General features: G+C 38.4%; 1 protein-coding gene and 1 long non-coding RNA gene across 12 annotated transcripts in view; both read right to left on the bottom strand.

Annotated features, from left to right (window-relative positions):
- Positions 1-21,664, bottom strand: part of CADPS2 (calcium dependent secretion activator 2) — a 284,902-nt gene that overhangs the window by 261,218 nt on the left and 2,020 nt on the right. The window lies entirely within an intron of this gene.
- On the bottom strand, positions 5,737-7,530 carry LOC137473837 (uncharacterized). Its single transcript, XR_010999015.1, has 2 exons — positions 7,184-7,530; positions 5,737-6,659 (listed from the first exon to the last, which is right to left on the bottom strand). It is a non-coding gene; the product is annotated as an uncharacterized lncRNA (long non-coding RNA).

The raw sequence follows: 21,664 nt of genomic DNA, 5'->3' as shown, positions 1-21,664 counted from the left end.
GATTTGCACAGTGCTCTTATTACTGTTAAATCCCCTCTGACAGGGAGTGACCAGGCAAGGGGCAGAAAAAGGGCCCAGCAGGTGATGGAGCAGCCTCAGAGCGCGGCAGCCTGGCTGATGCTTCCCCCAGCGCTGCCACCAGCTGCAACACACGGCACACAGTGCTCCTGCATGGCACTGCATGGAGGGCACCAGCCATGTCTGCCAGAAATGCCCTCTTCTCAGCTGCAACCCTTCCTAAAGTTTCTCATCTGCTTTTTCACTGGCATTCAGGTCTGATATAAGCCTGGACTTTAAGAAATATTTAGTTCTTCCTCCATCAAGCTTTCTAAACCATCTGAAGTGCTTTCGACCAATGTATTACAAAGAAGTAATTATTTGAAAGATTACATCTCAACAATACTTTTGTTTATCCCTCTGAAACAGTTAATTCGTTTCATCCCCTATCAAAGTGAACTCTGATAGCAAAAAGTTTGCAGAGCAGACTAGGCAGCTCGCTGAAAGCATCTCTACTCTGAAGAAACAAGCAGCTACACAGAAGGGAGAAGGAGCTCTTATGGATTCTCAAGTGCCAGGTCTGAAGGATGTTACACTTGAACACAGACTTGCAGTAAACAAAATAGAAATCAATACAAATGCAACATTATGCCCACAGCACTTTTGTTCACACTTGTAAGAATCTTCTCTAAGTAACTGCATCTCTGTGCTGAAGTTCACATTCCAGCTAAACAGAAGCCAACAAAAGGCTCCAAAGAAACCAAGCAGGAAGAGTTTTTAAACCTAAAACCAAAATTGCTTTTCCTCATAGTCAAGAAAATTTTAGGATAAAATACTAAACAAAACAACCTTTGGCCAAAAAGATCTGTAGGTAGCATCAGGGTTTTGTTTTGGTTTTTAAACAAAAAGCCATGTGACCCATGAATATGGTTTGAGACTATACAAATGTAGGCTTAAAGTTTTGACTTTTTTGTTCTATTTTTTAAAGAAAAGCTTTATACTTTGGCTCCAAAATAAGCTTATCAAGCTAACTAACTTGCAACAAGAGTCATAAAGAAAGAAACACACAGGGATTAAAAAAAAAAAAAAACCCCACACAAAACACCCTCACCTGTGTAATATAAATGATAAAAGTTCATGATCTCAGGAACACATAGATTCTACAATGGAAGACAGTCTTCTATCAACACAGGAAGAAGTTAGTCAAGAGCTTAATACTAAAACTTCCCAGAGCCTTTCTGACCAGAAATTTCAGCACCAGAATTGTGCATAGCTACTACAGTGTCGCATGGATGATACAAGTGAGCACAGTTCCCAGGGAAAAGAGAGATTGTGAACTCCATGGCAACACAAAGATAACAGAACACAACTGGCCATTGAAGGAGTTACCAGAAGCATGAAGAATACTGAACATATATTCCATTATTTTTTTGGTCTTGCAGATTTAGCTCCTGATCCCTAAAGGCATCATATTACTTAACTTTGTATTTTAATTTTCATGTTGCTTAGATATTTCTTACATACCTTAAGCCACATTCATTAAATAATTCACATTTACAGATATGACACTCTCAACGGTTTGAAACTTCTTGGTATTCCAATCTGGTTTTACAAGCTAGCCAGCTGAAAACAAAAGGAAACAAAACCCACCCAAAATGAGTGAGTCTTTAATGACAACTCTGCTCTAATGTTACTAACCTACAGAAGTCCTGTATCATGATCTTTCATGATATTAAAATTCACTGTAATCTGTGTGTCTGTTACTTCGAATGGAACACTGATTCCCCAAGGCAGTCTCCGATCTATAAGTGAAAGCTTGCAAGGAAGCAAACATTCTCATAAAGGCACTAAGTTTTCCTTCGAAAAAACCTTGAAACTTGAAGGTTTAAATTTTAAAAGCCCATATGCCAAGAAAGTTTGCTTTTAGAAACATAAAAAAGGAGGTAGAACTTTTTTTATTAAAGACAAACCAAAGATAGAATGTTGTGAAGCATGAAGTTACTATGAAAGGTTTCAGAGGCAGCAAGCTACCTTGAAAGGTCTTTCCAGAGAAAGACTGAAAATAAGATCAATACTCTTGAGAAAGGAGAAAGCAAACAAATAGTATAAAGCATAAGATTCTATTTTTCAAATTACCATAGGTAGAACAAGTGCTATCATCTCCTGAGATCTAACCTCATAAAGTTAAGAACTAGACAGTCCAATACCTAATGCCAAAGCTGAAACAGCACATGCAAGCAAAATATTGTTGCGTGAGTCCTCACTCATTTTGGATTTGATGAATTCTGGTCTGAAGGAAGCGACTCCATGCAAAACATGATGTGGTAACAACACAGCAAACCAGAAAAATAAATGCAACACCCACATTCAACTCTAGATACAGTCTATATTGTAAACAGTTTGGTAACACTTCAGGATGCAGGGTATATTTCCCTATAAGAGAGTCACACAAATATATTCCTTACCACAACTTGAGTGATACCCCAGGTCAGCACTGCCCACTAGCCAGACCCAGGCATCTGTGTCCCACCTACACTGCCTACAGTTGGAGAACTCAGTTCATGGGGAATTCTTCTCTAGACCTACAGAAATTTTTTTACCCTATTAACAGTGGTCAAACCCCTGAACAGATGCTCAGAAAGGTCAAGAGTCTTCACTGTTGAAGATGTTCAAATTCCTCCATGTGCTCAGTGGAGATCTTAACCATGCAGTCAGTGTACCCAACCGAGCAAGTCTCTTGTCACTCTACAGCACATGCCTTATAAATATCCCAAATTAGTGGATAACCTAACAAATGAACTGATGCACACATATCTCTGCTGACCAAATAACCACTAACTAAATGGGAGTCCAGACAAGAGTACCCAAATTTACATATTCCCTTCCCAAGCTTGTCCTCTTGCATGTGCAAACTTCTCTTTCCAGTTAAATACAGAACTGAAAATTAGCTAACTCATTTCTGAGTCACTGATTGCATCCATGACAATACTGCCACTTTGACATTACAGCATTTGAGAATAAAGCCTCTTTGTGTATGAAGTGAGGGAAATAATCCTATTATGTGGAAGATTTTTAAATTTACAATAATTAGTACATTCCCTGCAAATTTTCCATTATTTTATTTGTAAAATAAGTGAAAATGGTTGCAGCACATGATAGTGTAAAGCACACAGACTCATTTATTGCATGTAGGACACAAAAATTGTGCAATCACTAAAGAGGCTGACACAAAACTTTACCTCTCTCAGTTTCCATCCTGATACAGCATCACAGGTTAAAAAATACTCTGAAAGTGAAACATTTTATTACCCAAAAATAACAGATGTTTCTGGCATCATGACAAGACAGCAGCATGTTCACAACATCCACAATAACTCAGAATTTGTGGAAGATCCACACTTAAAGGGGGTTAACACTTAAGGAACAATGCTTCTCTTACTTTAGAAAACAAAGTTCTGTGTAAGCAAAAAAAAAACCCCACCTTTTTCATAACAATAGATAATGAATTATTTAATTATAAATAGTATTGAACAACAGAAAAATAAGGAAAATAATCAGTATTATGTGAGCCTTTTGTAAACATTGCCTCATCTTTTGACAAGGAATTTTCCTCCAGGATTTGAGCTCCATGTCTGCTAAATTTTAGAGCCATGCAAATAATGGAAATTCAGCCTAAATTTCTAACTTCTAACAACAAGGACTTTCAGGCATATTTACACAAATCATATTGCTCCTACAAACAACTGCTACAGAGTTATCTAAAATAAATAGAAAAAAAGATTGATTAATATGTTGGTTATATACAGTGAAATCCCACAGCCACATGTTGAGGAATAAATTCACATTTCTTCATGAGCCATCTGGTTTAAAGCTAAGTATTCTTCTCCTCCACCAGAAATCTTGTATAAACATAAGAATAGTAGGTTATTTTTCTTTCAAAATGAACACACCTATCAAAAATCCACAATTCCTTCTAAGGCAGATTCACAAACACATCCCTTTCTGAACAGGAGGCTGAAAGAAATATCAAAAAAAGAAGATATTTTACAATCTGGCTGTGGGCTGCTATTGCCACACACCTAATCTTCAGTGCAGTAGTAACCATTCATATTGGTATGACTTCACTCAAATAACACTAAAGTCCTTTCATCACCTCTAGGTGCTTCGAAATTACAGACCAATCAGGAATTGCTAAGCTAAGCTGCTTATTAGCTTAACAGGCATTTTAAAGTCAAATAACAGCTGATTTGCCTTAGACAACTAATGTTTGATACCACTGTATAAATCACCCAGGTCTTTTAGATGCTTGTCTCTTCTGTAACAATAGATTTTATTTTTACACTCATAAACAGCAGGTCCCCAATCACCAACAGCTTTGAAATTCCTATTCATTTTACTAAATTAGTATCTTTAAAGCAGAAGAGCTAAAAGAGTGAAGAGTTTGAGGGGGTCCTCAAACCCCCTCATGAATGATCTTCAGAGGCACCATTGTCAAAATAGGTAAAACCATAAAAATTAATTTTGGAAAAAATACCAATTAGTAGGAAACACTATACTACCCAAACTAAAAGTATGCTTAGTTCTGGAAAATTTAGCCAAATAGGAGTTTTCCTTTGTTAATGCTTCTAAAGTTCTCTTCAAAGTAAAAACATTCAAGCAAGGGTGTCCATTACCATCAGTAAGGGAAAATTCAGACTGCCTCCTCTAGAACAAATATTTCCTCCTCTCATCTGCATATCCTTACACCATGTATTGACTCCTCTGCCAATACTTAGACTCCTGAAACATAGTTATAAAAATTACAGTATTCAGATTACACGATCGCAGGTATTTCATTAAAAAACAGCAGTGAGGATGGGAGTTGTACTTCTGCAAAGCATATAATGAAACTTCTTCAGTTGCAGCTGCATTCCGTGGTCTCACTTTCAAGAGAACTGTAAAGAGAGTTGTAAAGATAAGAAAAAACAAGAGACACATAAACCTCTATCAGAAGTGTTTCCCCCATTCATCAGTAGGTCTTTAAAAAGTACTACTTCCAGGGAGAAGGAAACCATTCAAACAAAGGGGAATGTCGAAATCTCCCAGTTTAGAAACAAACCCAACAGCTGACTAGAAACAGTCAAAACCTGGCAAGTTTTCGTATCACAATAGTCCATGCTCAAATTTACCTATTTTAATACAATGTTTGGCTCCATGGCCATACCATTTAAGTCCTTCTGGACAGCTTGGTGGAGCCAGCATTTAACATTTGCACACTCTTAAAGACAGAAACCCATAGTGAAAGGGGACACAACACTATTTAGCCATTATTCAGATCTGTGTATATATATAATTATGTATTTTTAACTCTGCACCAATTATGATTTAATTTCTTGATTTCTGCTTAAAGGAAATGGCCAAGAAAATTTTCTCACTCTTCCTGATGCTGGCAAACCTATACAAGAATGAGGTATTTAAATTAAAATGTTAAAGTTTACCAGCCTGTTCTTTTTTTTCTTTTTTTCTAACTCCTACTGCCTTATCATTGCAGACTGGTATGATTTTTCTCAAAGTCTACCACTTAAAAGGAACAATCTCTGAAATGTTTATTTCAAAGTGTTGCATAATGTCATTATTAGCATTTTATTTCAAATCATGACTCATGGACATTCATTCTGAAGAGCTACAAAATAAAAGCACTAGGAAGCACGCAGTGAGAGACCAGGACAATAATGAAAATGAGAATGGAAATCAATAAAGAGAAAAGAACTAGAGCAATGGGACCTGGACCATATCACAGACCATAATTCACTGGTGACTAACTTAGACTGAATGCTAACAACTGAATGCTGGCAGGAAAGCATTTGATCAAAACCTACCTGACAGAGCACAGAGCTCAAAAGGCAAATCAAGAAGGTCTCTCTAAAGCTACTCTAATTAGAGCTTAGTGGTGTGACCATTTTTTTTTTGTTCCCTTCTTAAAGATAAGAAAAAAAAAAGGCTAAAATAGTCTTAAAGCTATTACTCTCCATAAATGCTTAGTTACAACTTCACAATATATTCACAGAGCATGTACTTGTGCAAAATCCCACTGAACCAGAAGTTTCCCTGCTCAAGTCCCCTGAAGACCAGGATCTGAGCAGGGCACAGCACACAGGCAAAGGGGAAAAGGTTAAGTGGCTCCAGGACAGCACACATATTTAATAACGTGACAGCAGACCAGATAAGATCAGATGTTTGAAGGAAACAATGAAAGGAAGTTGGCTGAAAGCCTCCCAGCCTTCCCAGTTTAAGTCAGGAGTAAATTCTTATCTTTAATCCTGCAAAAGTTGCCTAAGAAAACTTTGGTACACATTGTACTGGTAGTTTATGTATCTAACCAAAGGCAAGAGAACACGATTCCTGATGTCCATCCCTCCCACTGTCACAGAAAAAAAATTGCACAGTGATTACGTATATGTCAGAGGAACTGTGCTGACACTTACTACATAGCTATTGCACTGGCAACTAGGGGGTAGTCTGATATTCCAGAGATGTAATTTCCTTTCCAAACTTCAGATAGAACCCAACTTTCAGTATTTCTATTATTTTCAAAGTTACAGTAGAGGAGCAATACTTTGATATTCTTCCTGTTCTGCACGGAAGGCAAAATGATGAAGGATCGACGCATACAAAAATCAGAGCTTCCAGAGACAGAGTGTCGCAGTGCGTTGTCATGTTGTGCTGGGCAGCAACAGCAGGGGCGCGACCTTCTCCACGTGAGCTCTGCTATTCCCAGTTATCGCTTGGTCCGGCGCAGGAACAGATAACGATGACATAGAACTTGGGGTAGAACTGGGTGGATTTATTAGGTCCACGACCTGGGACCCCAAGACAAACTTGGGGGGGGGTGGTCTGCAGAGGGCTTTCTAGGGGGAGTGGTGTAGGGCAAGCAACCAATGAGGGCATGGCAGGGGAGGAATCTAGGGCAGGGCTAACACTCTATAAACCTATCAGGTACAGCAGAGGAGGGGGATAAAACAAAGTAACAAATGGAGTATCGAATACTACAAGATGGACAAGGAACACTCTGGAAAAAGGGGTAGGGATAGGGAGGACTGACAGCTTGGGAGGGAGGAAGTTCGGGATGGGCTTGGGGAGATTGATAACTCGGGAGGGGAGGAGATTAGGGAGGAGAATAGTGGGCAAACACAAACTTAAAAACCACACCACAACAAGAGAGCTTATTCCTTCCTCCAACGCCCAGTTCTCCACTCTTCTACTGAGACTACCAACTTAATTTGACAGGATTTTTTTTCTCCTTTCTAAAGCTTTTCTTCCTTCTGGTGCAAAGGACCAGGCAATGCAAGCCTAAACCAAAAGACACATATGCCATTCCATAAAATCCGGTACATCTGAGGAGTGTGAGAAGTGGAAGAGCTGTGGTGAATGAGGTTTGCTTAACTTTGTGCAATTAAACCACACAGGAACAAGAATAAGACTTTCAAAGTGATTCACTTGGTCCCCAGCACAAGCACAAGCACCAGACTCAAGAAGCACAGAAAAAAATGACTGACCTTCAGAAAAATTCAGAGTATATACTTTGTAACAGCTTTTCCTAAATTATTACTTAAAAATGCTGAGTAGGAGTAAGGCAGATAGGCCAAGGCCAACTTTCCAGTGCTGGGAGATGCCTGAAGTACCACACTACAGGCAGAATAAAAGATGACATTGGACCATAAGTAACTCACTCTTGTGTTCTATTCAACCACAAAGTTGTGGTGTCAAAGTAAGGAAAGTTAGGAAGGAAACACCAGTCCATGTTTTTTGTTGCACAGAGAACTCGTGTCTATACATGCCAATGGGTTGTAAAACAAAAACACAGGCTCAGTATTCTATAGGGAAGGATTAACTCCAAATGCTGCTGTTATACATGTTATTCATGCTATACATGACTGCTACAAGCACACAAGTCATATGCAAAAGTATAATGAAAATTCACAAATCTAGACAGACTCTATGGAGAAATCAGTATGTCCTAGCCATTTAACCTCCTGAGGTCAACAAAACGCTTGACCTAACAGATGTTTCGTAAACTCTGCTTTGCAGTGTGCCAAATGTGGCCAGGGCAGAATGCCAGGAACAGCCTATTTAGAACCTTACTGGACAACCAGGAACTCAAGACTATTGATGGCAGTTGGGATAAAAACAATTAGTACACAGCAACACTGCAAGTGAATTCATACAAATTGTGCCACTGAACACGTCTTGTTCTTTATCACCACAGCACTTAATTATTTTGAGAGCTTGCTGATAGGCATGGTTATTGAACACAAATCTGGTCTCAGCAGTTTGCATTTTGTCAGGAAGATCTCTTTAGCCTGGAAACTGAGAAGTGGTAATTTATTCTCTATGTCAAGGAATTAAGAGGAGTTAGTCAATTCAGTTATATGAAGAGAGACCTGAATAAGCCAGCATGCAAACTCTTTAGAAGAGTCTGAAAGCTATCCAGCATCGACCAAAGTATCCTCCTTCCCAAAAGAGGGCAGCAGGTCTCTATATGCAGAGAAGCATAGACTCCATAGGACAAGGACATAAAAATAAGGTTAGAGTCAGGGTAAGGAGTAATAGCTGACCCAGAATAGGAAGGATTAAAAAGTCACTGATTTACCACAATTACTTAAAAGATTATAAAAATCAAGTCTTTTTATTCTTGCTTTCTGGCTGGAAGAATGCTGTAGATCTTATCTAGACAACAGTTACACAGTGGAGATACTGCCACAAAGGGCAAAAAGACTCCAAAAAATGTGAAGGTATCTGTTAAAAGAGAAATAGAAGGAAAGATAGCTGAAAACTGACCATACATACAGTGTTTCCATGTTGTTATGACAGAGAGAACAGGAACATGACTACAGATATTCTGAATCTGAAGACTGATATTGGCATTCAGGGCTGGGATGCACTAGCACACAGAGTGGATTAAAAAAAAACGTACTGGATAAAAAGATGTACTGGAAAACAGCCATCCCAGGAGCTGTGGTAACAGAAATGGGGTGAAATTCAGCATCCCAAACTTAAGGCCAGGACTCACAACAACTTCTGCAATATTTTTGTTCTCCTTGGCTGCCTTAGCACACTCCAGGCATCATGTTTATGTGACATGAGAACAAGGGGGCATTAATTCCAGCTGCAAAACCTACAGATAAAGGCAGTTAGGACAGTCAGAGAAGAAGAGAATCTACTGCCTGATGGATGGCTCAGACCTTGGATAGTTTCATATAGCAGAATGAGACGCCATCCTCTACAAAATCCTTCAGGAAGGAAAAGCTGTTATTACAGCAGAAGGGCAGAGTTGACAGAACAGGAAGTGGGTATAAACCAAACCTGCAAATGCATTTGTCTGGGAAACAAAAGTCCCACAACTATTAGAGCAAGGAAAATCAGTAGTGAAACCTACTAAGTGAAATTTCACCTGCTTATCAAAGAGAAAAGAAACCTTATTTTTGGACTCACTTATTTGGGACTGACTCAACACAGGAGGTCCCTTCCCATTTGTAGTTCAAGTATGATACACAGTAACTTGTCTGTGTGTTGAATACATTCATCAGCTTTGCAATGATTTTGCAGTATCATCTTTCCATCCTACAGCAAATCCACAATTTCATTCAGCTGTGATATTTGCCAGCATGTTTACTTGGTGTACCTGAGGCCCAGCACCTTTGTTAGCCTGGCTTATTACATGTTCTGTCAAAGGCACAAATACAGTAGCAGAGCTGTCTGGCAGCAGATGTGTTCCCAGGTAAATATCTGGTGATTCAAAAAGAATTTTGTGAACTGGCAGGGGAATAAAATACCTGTTTTCACACAATACATTGAGGGAAAATCTACAGCTCTCCTATTTGTGCCACCTTTCAAAAAACAGCCCTTATTTTGGTTTCCTAAGTTGTATGAACACAATTCGTAAATACACACATTAAACTGTTTACAAGCTACTGCATCAGAAATGATGTCCCTAACTCAGACAATCAAATCCTCCTCAAAACAGGATTAGTTTAGTTCATCTTGATCTTTCTCACTCTTCTGCATTGATTGCACAAATTTATTTACTTGCAACAGAAAAAAAAGCCAACATATTATTTCAATGCTTCATTTGGCTTAAAATTATTAGGCTCAAAATTAGCAAGCAACTTACTAGTATTTTGAGACAGTTTTCAATTTTGGTACCTTAAGTACTATTTTCTTATTACTTATTCATATGAATGGCTGTGGTGAGTACATGCTGACACCTGCCTTACACACACAAATGCACATACTGTCCAAGGATGGGTTCACTCCATTAACAAAACAACTGATTTTCTCCCTGAATACTTCAGCCTTTCAGAAAACAAAGGTTAGAGGCTACCTATCTTATTCTGATGTTATTATGCAATTCTGTTCATTTTCCAGGCTCTCCAGCACTATAGATTGAAATGGATTTGCATCATTGACCATCTGTATTTCTCAGAGCTGCAGCTCCTCACACCCCTTCACTCAATCTCTGAGCAGACATATTACTCCAGCTATTATGGTCAATAGACATTACCCCATTTATCTTATGAGCACTGACTGAGGCAGTGTTAGTCTGACCACCAATATGAAGCAGCTGTTCCAGCCTAACCACATCACTACTAAAAACAAAATAGATCAATTTCTTTTTTTTTTCCCAAAAAGTGACTTATGTTGGCTGCTCTGTAGCCTCACTAAAATCAGACTGAGTAAAAGGTAAGCACTATCTCTACAGTTGTGCAGTACAGGAGGAGAATTTTTTCTTACTGTTTTATTTAAACCACATAATTGAGATAGCTGTTTTCCTGTTGGACTCATTATTTTTCCACTATAAGAAAAAACTCAAAAATTGAATCAAATTAGGAAAATAAATTATCCTTCACACTGAAAAGATGTATGCTTCCAAAGCAAATGTCTTAAGGCAAGGTACAAATCCATCCTAAATATAAAACCAAGCAAAATACTTAAGTCTTATGCCTGTAAAACTTAAAAAGCAGAAATAGAATACTAGAAATTCAGTGCATTAATTTCAATGGAATGAACTCTGACCTGGCCCTAGGAAATCAGATCAATTCTACAAGCTCAATATTAATAAAAAAATAAAATCTTCACTATCAACACAATTCATATGAACATCTTTGCTTCCTCACTACAAGGTTTAGGAGTCTTGTCTTTGAAAAAGCTACAAAAGCCAAGGCAGAAATACACATCTGCAGGGTTTGGGATGTTGGATTTTTTGGCTTGGTTTGGGAGGCTGGGAGTGTGTGATGTTTGTTTTAAAAAAAATTAAATGGCAATTTACAAGTTCTACTACAATAAACAGAACAAATAAAAATACATTTCTGAAAAGGTAGTAGTATTAAGTAATTTCTACTTCAGTATTTTCTGCTTAATGTATAACTTTAAAACCAATGAGATCATAACGTGCAGTGCAGCACTCATTCTAATCCCCTTCCATAGTACCTATAGCTTTCTTCCCTGCTTGCCTCTGCCATGGATCATGGTCTCACTTGGAGCACACACAGGAGTCCGTTGTGCTCACATCCTTCTTGCAGGATGTGAACACATTCAGAGTTACAGCATACAACCTTATGGGACCGTACAGATACTCGTCAGTTCATTGTAACACACAACCTCATGGGACCAAGGACATCCTGATGAATCTACTGAAGCTCAGAACAACTAAAAGACACTACAAAGGACATGGGTATTTCAGTTCTGGGGTTGGTCCCTCTGTGAAGATGAATCCCACATAAAGAGGGGCTCACTACAATGACCACATATCAATCATTGAGAATTAAATGTCATGCCTTAGGTAGACATCACACAGGAGTGGGTTGATTGTCCAGTCTAACTACTTCAAGACCCATGTTCCCTTCATGTGCACCCCAGCACTCTGGGGTACCTGCAGCCTCCCACCTCAGCCTCCAGCAGAGACTTAGAACCAGTATAGGAAATTGCTCTTTGGGTTTAATGCTTCCAAGCATTCATTTTTATTTATTCCTATCTAAATTTTTATATATGTGTAAATGTAATTGAGGATTAAGGCTATTAAAAACAGTTCAAATTATTAAATTAAGGAGTGCCAATTAGGTGAGAATACCCAAACAGATGCCTGGATAAAACTTTATCCTTGATTAGCCCCTTTAAAGAACTGCTTAGGATAAAAAAACTTATTAATTGAGCTTGAGAAGAAGATAAATCTTTAAATTTTCATTTTTTATTCTGTCAGATGTAATTTCCATATTGCTGTTTTTTCAAGAACATCAAAAAATCACAGTCCATTTGGTGGCCCATACACTTGACAGCCAACAGTTGCTACAGACACACATGCTACTAATCAACACAGAGGCTGCTACCCAGAGGGCCTCTGCAAGCACCAAAGACCTCTCTCAGCTCTATGAGCAGTGAACTATTGCAAAGCCAACTATTAAAACAAAATACACTACGTTGGCATATTTCATAAGCAGGTTCTATTGAAGTCATATTGAAGTCTATTGAAGAGAGCATTTGATATTGAAATGGAAATACTATTCCTATTTTACCTGTCATTCTGCCCCTATTAGTCCCTGCCTCAGCACTAGAAAGCATAAGCAGGGCAAACTTGCAAGTCAGTTCAGGTCTATCTGCAGGATTAGATTCAGTGGATGGCTCAGTGTGTCACAATATTTTCCAAGGGCACATTATTTGCTCTCTGAAGATATTCTTGAAAATGATTTCTTAGTCATTAATTATTCATTCTATTTCTTATAATCAGTTCTTTTAATTAGTATCCCAGGCAGCTTTGCTGAGGATCCCACACTTTCAGTAATTAGGGGCATTTTGTTGCCCCTAATTAACTTCAGACATAGCAAGACTCTTATTACTTTGTTCTTTCAGCTGGTTTTATGTTTGCATTGCATATGCTGTCCTGCTTTAATGGCTCAGAAAGGAGACTGTTGTGTCCCTGTTGTGCTATTTATCTCATTTAGGTTCCATCTCTCTTTCTTGACTCTACATTAATTGCAGTATATTAAATCTCTCCGACTCTCTGAAATCACGTCTACACTGGCAAGCAGTGTGACACCAGAAAAGTGCATCTGTACAGTGAAACAGAACCTGCCAGCCTGTACAGTCTCCTACTCTTTTGTGCTGCTTTCTACAGTTAAGTGCACTTGTAACATACACAGTTTGTAATACAGCAAGAGGGTCATGTATGGAGGCTTTACCCAGTTTGCTGATTTTATTATGCCTCTGTGGCCTCTTGAAGGCCATTCTGGACTGAGTTTTGACCAAACGTTGTTAGCAATCAATGGGTTAATAAACCGTTAGAGTTTAAATATCCAGAACACATAAAACAGCTAGAGGTTTAGTAATAATCTGAATAATTTTATTATTTTAAATAAATGATACTTCTCTTTCTTACACAGTGTTTTTCACCTAAAGACAGTAAGGTATATTAAAGCAGCAGAAAGACTGGTGTAATCCAGTTGCTCCAATTAAAGTTTGAGGAAGAGTCAAGCAAAGGCAGCAGCAGCTCTGTTCACAGCATGCCACTGACCTTCTGGGTGATTCAGCAAGGAAAGAGGTATTAAAAATTCCCCACCCCAGGCTTTGGGTAGTGGGGGCAAAGAGAAGACAAACAAATTTTCATCTGGCACCAACAGAAGTCCTGTAAGGTACATCCTACAATCAGGGTGTCTGAAAGAGAGCCACACACAAAAATACTAGCACAGTCTGGTATCAGTGGGTGACTGATCTGCAGAATAAAAGATTAGCTTTACATTACACAGTTAAGAACAACACTTCCTTTCAGCAACACATGAGCAAAATCATCGATATATATGCACGCACAGCTGGATCTTGTAATTTTCAGCTTTCCACTGTAGGATATTTGGGTTTTTATATTCCAGGTGATAAAATGAAAGGCTTATATTCACAAAGGATAGCTAGTCTTATAATAGCTTTATATAACATTTATATAATTTTATAATATTTATTACCACAGTAGAATGCCTGGGAAAATTAAGTTATTAAGTACCTAAATACTTGGATGGCAGAGAAAGACAACTTTAAAAGCTAGCCTTAATCTCAAGTAGTGTTTTTAAAGTAAATTAATTTGGGAGACAAAGTATGCTGAGAAGAACCCGAAGTCATATAAAGAAGACTGTCAGAATATTTAAGCTAAAACACATCTAGCTACTTCATAACCATGTACTAGTATGCTCAGAATCTCTACTGTGCGTAACACGTGTGGCTATGAGAATGATACTGCATTTGGAGTTAAGTCACCGCAAGCAGAATCTAAGTGTCCATTCAGGCAAATACTCCGACAGCTACCTGAAGATCACTACAAAAAGAAAAATTCTAATGGAGTTTGTTAACTTCCATCTCCACATAACACCACTATTTACTCTTAAATCCCCACTGGTAGAAGACTGAAAAATCCTCTGCCGTTTAATGACACTGTAGGAAGGAAGAGGAAGTGAAAGGGGAACTGATTTCTAAGATGATTAATATCAGATCTATACCAAACAATTTCTTACTTTTTTTTTAATTTCTTCTCTTTGCCTATGCTCCATCCATAAGGAGGTCAAAACAATATAAAAATTAAATTGTCAATATTAATATTTTAGCAATAATATGTATTTGATGTATTAAATAGGTGGAGTGGAGAAACATTTGTAGAACACTTCTGAATAAGAAATAACCTTGCTACAAGGCCTCAGAATACATAATTTACAAATAAATCAAGGAATTTATGAGCAATAGGCACAAACTGGGGATGTTTCCCAGCAAAAGGCAGCAAGATAAACATTCGGCGTAGATTGCCTGAAGGTGAATTTTTTCTTAGAAAAAGAAAACTCATGAATTCACCATTAGAAAAACCTAAACATATAAAACAACTTCAACTTTCTGCAGAAAAAAAACAGTTTTCCCCAGTACACTATATGCTACTGCTTTGATTTTCATGCAGTCCAACTTCTGCATACCATTTTTCTCACCAGCTCTTTGCCCTAGCTTTTCTGTGTTACACTAGCATAGATTTTGAGACTATTCCCTTACTTACCAGTTTAATCACGATCCTTTTTATTAGACCAGTATCTTTCTTGCAAACTCACCCCCCAAGATATTCCTCTTTCATTTCTGTTTGATACTGAAAAGCATAACTCTCATGACCAATGGATTTGTCTGCTAGAAATTCATTCCTCTTTAACTTTGTCATTGTCCTTGCTGAACAGTTACTCCACTCCAAAATTAATTCTGTTCCATACACTTTCTCAAGTTAGTCCATAAAACTCTCCATCACTGGTGGCTACTTCTCCTCTAATCGTTGTAGATGTATACTATCTCTTCAGAAGTCTCATTTATGCCCTGTGTATTTGTCCTTTCTTCCACATCCTTGGCTATGGCCCAAACAAGTCTACTGAAAGTATTATCCTAAGGATTCTTTTTGTGTCTATCACTCAGAGTATCCCTCCAGCACTTTCATTACACAGAAACTGCCGGCCTCTATTTCTAAAACCCCACAGACAAGACAATTGAACATAAATGAATAATTAATGGTTGAGAAAAAAAAATGGAAACAAAGTTGCAGAAAAATTCTTGTATAATCACCTTCTCTTTTTCTAATTTTGATTCACCAGATCACATATTTAAAGAAGTACTCACTGTACCTCTGTTCATTCTTCACAATGCTGTTAATTAATGCTTTTCCCCTTCCTGACAGGAAAAACACTCAAGAACATTCTTGAACTCATGCATACAAGCAGTCACACTTGAAGAGAAGCATATGCTTTATCTCCTCACTGCAAAATAAATAAGGACCAGAATAAATTCTATTGAGCAAGTACCATCAACTTCTAGAGAGTTTTAAATACAAAATTAAAAGCCTTCAATGCTTATGGCTGAGAAAATAACCTTCAAAATGCAAGCTTAAGCTGATGCAGCCTGGTACCAACATGCAAACACTCTATCTCTTCTGCTGCTCAGACTTACCCACACACAGCAACAAACTGAAAACTGCCTTTTCACAGCTGCTATTCTGAAACCTGGGGGAATCGGCTGCAACGCACAAGAACTGGGCTGCTTTCAATTCAGTGCCAGCACTTCTAGGCAGAAATGGGCACTGGAGACAGGCATTAGGCAAATGAGAAGGACTTCAGCAGACTCTGTTCCTCCCATGCCTCCCATGCTGAATGGCAAGAGCCAGAAGTCAAAGAGAAGTCTGAGTGCCAGACCTTTGCATGCCACTGCCATCAGCTGGTAGCAAGAGGAGTACCTTGGAAAGAAATACAGGAGGCATGTTTGCAGCTAATGTGCCAAAAAAAACCCTGTATGAAAACTGACTTCAGGATTAAATGTTTAAAAGCCTTCGAGACTGGTACCTGGTTCAGAGAGAGTAACATACTAAATGGGGCTCAGTACAGCTAAATACAGAACCAGAGTCAAGGCATAAAGACAAACACCCCAAAATACATTCCTTAATGAGCAGAGGTGAGGCAGCGAGCCCAGCACTTTCCTAGCAGACAACAAACACATCATCCCATCTTCCTCTAAGGATAACTCTCGAGTCAGTAAAGCAAGTCTTGTCCCGGAGCTATTAGCTTTCCACTCATAGCAAGGGAAGCAGCAGGAGGCAGGGTTATGTTAAGCTAGCAATGTAAGGGACATCTACACACAAGCAAAAAAACAAGGATAATGGGAGACTAGAACACAAATACAAAGGTACATTAAAAAAGCAAACCAGTACATACTGAAAGCAACTTCAGGATGATACTTGCCAGTATTAAAAATAAATGGTACAAAGCCAGAAAGAGAAAAACCAACTCCAATAACCAGCATGAAAATGGAAAGGCAATTGGTTAGTAGTGTCCCCAGACATGAACTGATGACAACAGGTTTGCATGGGGGAGCAAGGGGGGAAAAAGTGAAAATTTGCTATTACAGAAATACATTGTTCAATGAAGAGTCAACTAGCAACCAAACAGTATTTTCTGTTCTGGCAATAGTGTACAGTTAAGGACAGCATGTAGTAATTGATATTTTGATATATTGTACCTTAGGCAGGTAAAGGAGTGCAGTTCAGAGGGGAAAAAAGTATTTTCCTCAGCTTTGTTATTCCACAGCATCAATGAGTATATTTCACAGATGATGAAAGTATTAAAGACAAGATGAGCTGATTTGGTATTTCTGCCTCTCAATCACAAATTACAGCAGTTCAGATACACAAAATACAACATGAGAATAACAACTGCAAAGGGTTAGAAATGCAAGGCATCCCAGCCTGACAATTCCCCAATACAGTCCCTGAAGAGAGGGTGGCAATCAACTGATCCTTCAAACTTTCCTCCTGTCAGGTGCCCTGTAAAAAAAAAACAACTAATAACTAGTCTTCAGTCTTCCACAGGCACATTAAATTGGGTATTTGCCAACAGAGTTAGCACATTTGTCAAACGTTGTGGGTGACAGAAAAAAAGAAACAACCTGAGGTCAGGCACTTAGGAAAAAAAAAGTTCCATCCACTAATAATAACTACTCAAATTTCAAAGGCAAGTATAGGTAAAACAGGCAGTGAAAACAAAAACAAAGCAAGCAAAAGAAGAGAGTGATAAATTTTTCATCATATTAGACCAGGTTTGCAGACTCTCCAAACATGTTCACTTCATTACACAGCTGCTTACCAATATGTGGTTTTCCCAGCACACCGCCAGCTTCTGGCCAAGCCACACTGATCCATGCTGAGCTGGTAGGCCAGAAGAAGAATTTAAGATTAAAACACAGCTCTGATGGGTTGTCATTTCTGAAGTGGCACTAGTTACTAGGAGGCTTTGCTTCTCTCATCACCCTTCAGTACTTCTTCAGCCATGGCTGATTCAATTGCCCATGGGGAGCAAATTTCCTAACTGCAGGCAAAACCAACTTCTTCCCCAAGCAGCTGGTTCTCACAGGGGTAGAAAGATCTATTTGTGAATAACCTTGTCTCAACACATAGACAGGTCTGTAGGCTACCATATTATGGGTTTTGACAGGATTTAACAGAACTCTCTATACTCATTTGGCTAAAAACTATACACAGCTTAGAGCTCAATGACCAGGTGTTATGGGGAAAAATAAGGAAATAAACTTGATTAAAAATGACTTTCTATAACACCACAAAAACAACTGAAATTTGTAAAGGAAGCAATGAAGGTAGAATTGGGAAGACATGTTCCTAGAAAGATCTTTAGTAGAATTTTGACCAGATGAACAAGTTTTATAGCTATGTTTGTTCTCTGAAATGTGTCTACAGTTTCTGAAAACAATAGTTTTGGATGCATTGTCCTTGCTACCTTAGCAGTGCAGAAAGCAATATCTAATGAAGCATGTTCAGAGGCCAAGAGACAATTTTTCTTTCCCAAAACATGCTTAGCCAATAAATAAGCAGATACACATCACCAGCTCAAAAACAAGAAGATACAGGACTTGAGACCGAAGAAAGACAAACACTGGGAATAAAACTGCAATCCAGAGAATGAAGCTTAGCCTCATAACCGATATTTCCTGACAGTGTTATGTAGTGAACATGCACCATTATAAACCTCTCCTTTACAGATAAAGTCCAAGAAAGAAGAAAGAATGAATGCACAAAATTCAGATGAAAATAAATTACTGTCTATTGCTCCTGCTTTCAAGAATTAGCTTGAAGTCAATGCTTTTGATCTACTCATGATTTAATAGCTGGATGGGAGAGAAGGAATGGAAGGAAAATAGGTCATCAAGTATTCAGGAAGTAAACTCACTCAGTTATGAATTCTACATGGCCAGATCAATTACTTCTAATACCTATCACCTATGAAAGCAAGACTTGAATTATCAGCTTTGATGCACTAAGCCTTTCATACATTAAAAAATCTTGTTTAGCCTAGGAGTGCTACTTCTCCCTTAGTCTTGGATTTCTTGGATTTTCTTCTCCCTTTATTGGATTTTGAGAAAGAAAAACACAGGAAAAACAGAAAACACACGTTTGTTTTTTTTTGAGTTAATTGTAGCAGTTTGTTGTCCCTTCCTTCCCCAGGAACTTTAACTCTGATTCACCTCCCAGATACAGAACCCTTTAGCTCTTTACACTCACTGAGTACAAATGGGTAGGTACATATGGGCCGTACAACTGATTAGTACAAACAGCAGTTACCAGGGTCATTATCTAATCACTGACTCAGTACATATATACTTATATATATAATATATGCTCACATGCACCACTTTCCCTTGATGGAAGACAGTAACAAGTGAATTTATTTCACTAAATCTCATTCTATGGACAAATTCAATCTGGTGGTTTGAGATTCGGGGTAGGAGAACAGAAGAAAGAGGAATAGGCTTAGTTAACGACTGTCTTCTCTTTTGTTGGGACTAGAAACAAGGAGGAGTGAAGAAAACAGAAGAAAAAATGGTGAAATATGTTTGAGGGGACTCATAAGAAAGTGGTTGCTACAGAAAAGTGACAGTCTCTTTAAACCAGCAACTGACAAAATTTGCTTTGTAAAAGAACAATATGTGATGATGCATCAATATTTCTCTGCAAGGTGGAAAATACACGACTAAATGTTTACAAATATCTGTTGAAAATATGTTACTAAATACATACTAGCCCTTCTCTGTAGAGCCTCCATCTTCACCAGGATATGCTACCTCACCTTGAAAAATAACATCATGCTTCAGTTCCACACCTCCAATATTTGATTAATCCCCCTTCTCTATCAAAAATCTACCAGCAACCAAAGTAAGGCAGGATATAATAGCAACTAACTCTGAACAGTTAAAAAAGAGTATATCTATCACATATGCATCCCAGAGACTAAGGAAAAAAAAACCCCAAAGAGCAAACCCTGGGTTAAATTACATTGACTTTATCATTAAAAGCAAGATAGGGGAATTGATGGACTCTGGCGAATTATGCTAGTTCTTGTTTTTTCTTAAAGTTTGATTTTCTTTTTTAGTTAACCTTATCTCTCACAATACAGCGGAGCTAATTTTACTTAGTGAGAAAAAAGAAGGAAGAAGAAAGGACAACAGAGGAGTGAAACACTGCCTGCATTCAAAATTCTTTAATTAGTATAACAGAGTCCTTAAGTATGGTGGTTTCAAGATACCATATAGTACATTTTAATCTGATACTAAAGCAAGAACATAAGAAGCCAGCCATACTGCGACCCATTTCCTTACTGATATTACAAGGCAGTCAAAGATACTTGATATATGAATTCCATCTCGTTCCCTAACTGGATAATATGTTCCACATTAAAAAGGAAGCAAACTGCATTCCTCAATATTTGCTCAGCAATATGCCAAATGAACTGGCAGAAAGAACAAATTACTTCTGCTCTTTAGCAGGGTGGATACTATTATTAGGCTCTTGAAAGACTGCTGGTGCAAAAGTACTACAAGGAGTTCACAAGCTGAAACGACACAGCACCATAGACTGTTGTTCTAAACCGTACCCTGGATAAGCCATGATGGACAGGGCGTGCTGGAGCTAACAGTTCCAGTTGCATAATGCAAGCAAGGAACCTCAGGCCAGCTCGCAGTGGACAGCCAGCCACATGCTGTCACACAAGTCAGAACTGAAGCAAAAGAGCAAGAGATCAAGTCCATATCTGTTTCCTATCTTAGCAGATAGAAAATTAATTCAGGAAGTAAGACAGACTTGTATCCCATAGAATATGAGTCATAGAATCACATAATGGGTAAAGTTGGAAGGGGCAACAGAGGTTCATCTAGTCCAACCTCGCTGTTTAAGCAGGGTCATCCCAGAGCACATGGCACAGGATTGCATCCAGATGGTTCTTGAATATCTCCAGTCAGGGAGACTCCACAGCCTCTCTGGCAATCTGCTCATGTGTGCAATCACCCGCACAGTATAGAAGTTCTTCCTCACACTCCAGTAAAGAAGTTTTTTCTCATATGCAGGTGCAACTTCTGTGCATCAGTTTCTGCCTGCTGTCTCATCTTACTACTTTGCACCGCTAAGAGTATCCTCTTGACATCCTCCTTTCAGATACTTATATACATTGATAAGGTCCCCTTTCAGTCATCTCTTCTCCAGTCCACCTGTCACACCTCCAGAAGTATCTTCCTTCAGGACATGGTTTAAGACAGATGGTTGCACTCTCATCCCCAAAGCTGACATGGGGCCACCGTGCAGCGCAGAGAACAGAAGTTAGACATAAAAGAGGGCTCCTTCAGACAGCTCTCGGCAATCCCAAATTATCAAAGCAGGTTTTCTGAACTCTCAAAACTCATGACCAGTTCTATTACCCTACATGCAATAATTTACTGGGTAATATATCCAAAATTGAGGAAGAGGAAGCATGGTTATGTGCATTTGATTAGGTCTAGACAGAAGTGCAACTCCTCAAAAGACTTATTTTTTGTGTATGTCTTATTTAAAAACACTATTTCCTGACCAGGAAAAGACAAGTCATCCTTGTTCTGCAGCTAAATTCCTAAATATGACAAAAGTCACTTTGTACATACAGCAATTAATGCAAAATCCAGAGTTCATTTAAAAATAGTAATTAGCAAGAGCGATATTTAATTGTAGGTATCAAGTCAATTTTGTCAAATAGTCTGTTCATTGCTCATAGTTAAATTCACAACAGTTTTATTTCTGCATGAACTGCACATCAGTGATCTCTTATAA

Source organism: Anomalospiza imberbis, chromosome 5 (assembly GCF_031753505.1).
Source record: "Anomalospiza imberbis isolate Cuckoo-Finch-1a 21T00152 chromosome 5, ASM3175350v1, whole genome shotgun sequence".
NCBI lineage: Eukaryota > Metazoa > Chordata > Aves > Passeriformes > Viduidae > Anomalospiza > Anomalospiza imberbis.
This window is presented reverse-complemented; position numbering and strand designations above follow the sequence as displayed.